This window comes from Pseudophryne corroboree, chromosome 10, assembly GCF_028390025.1.
Source record: "Pseudophryne corroboree isolate aPseCor3 chromosome 10, aPseCor3.hap2, whole genome shotgun sequence".
In the NCBI taxonomy this organism is placed as follows: Eukaryota; Metazoa; Chordata; class Amphibia; order Anura; family Myobatrachidae; genus Pseudophryne; species Pseudophryne corroboree.
In genome coordinates, this window is record NC_086453.1 from 255555077 (window position 1) to 255556113 (window position 1037).

Below are 1037 nucleotides of genomic sequence, written 5' to 3' on the forward strand. Positions count from 1 at the left end.
AGCAGGACTTTTGCCCGGGGCGCCGCCTTCCGGAGGGCGCCGTACCAGGGCAAGATCCGCTGCTGCTGTGCCCCCCGCTGCCCGCTGTGAAGAGAAACTAGACGCGTACGCGTCTAGTTTCCCTTCGTGGACAGGTCCTTTACTGTGCGGTGCGCGATGACGTCATCGCGCACCGCACAGCAAAGGTCCTCTCCACGAAGGGAACTAGACGCTACGCATCTAGTTTCCCTTCGTGGAGAGGACCTTTGCTGTGCGGTGCGCGATGACTTCATCGCGCACCGCACATCATTTCAGTCTGTACAGGGGGCGTAAATGACCACGCCCCCTGTATGAAGCCACGCCCCCTATTGCCGTCCGGGGCGCACAGAGCCCCAGAACCGGCCCTGCTGATTAGCTTCCAAGATCGGACGGCTTTGGGCGTTTCCAGTGTGGTATGATAGTAGAGAGATACTCTCTACTATCATACCACACTGGAAACGCCCAAAGCCGTCCGATCTTGGAAGCTAATCAGTGTTGGGCTGGGTCAGTACTCTAGTGGGCGACCATTGAGGAAGACTCAGTTTAGTAGAGTTCAGACTGGTCCATTATGCTCAGAGTCTAACACTGACAGCAGATTCACCCTGCTATCTTATTTCCTACTGCTCTTTTTCTCATGAAAGCTGGTTATATTATAATCTCCTGTCTTTTGAATACTTCAGTTTTCTTAAACTGTTCCAATTATTCACTAATGCGGGGCTAACACACATTGGTAGCTTATTTGTCTCCAAAAACCATTTAGGTCAATTCCTTAGGACACTCTGATTGGATCCTGGCAGCCGGAATTTATTATGCCAATATTAGCATTTAATTGTTATTAATTGCACTATTATTTAGTTCTACTTAGCATCAGCATTTATTTGCTAGTCACTTCATCATAATATTTGAATGTTACCTTACCTTATTGACCACTGACTGTTTTTATCCAGTGATACTAATAAAAGTTACATTTTATATTTATATTCATCTTTAACATTTCATACATTATTTAGAGTTAAGAG

The 1037-nt window shown here is 46.6% G+C and overlaps 1 pseudogene; it reads left to right on the plus strand.

Moving 5' to 3' along the window:
- The first annotated feature begins 452 nt into the window (after nucleotides 1-452).
- LOC134968328 (5S ribosomal RNA) lies at nucleotides 453-571 on the plus strand (annotated as a pseudogene).
- Nucleotides 572-1037: the final 466 nt, after the last annotated feature.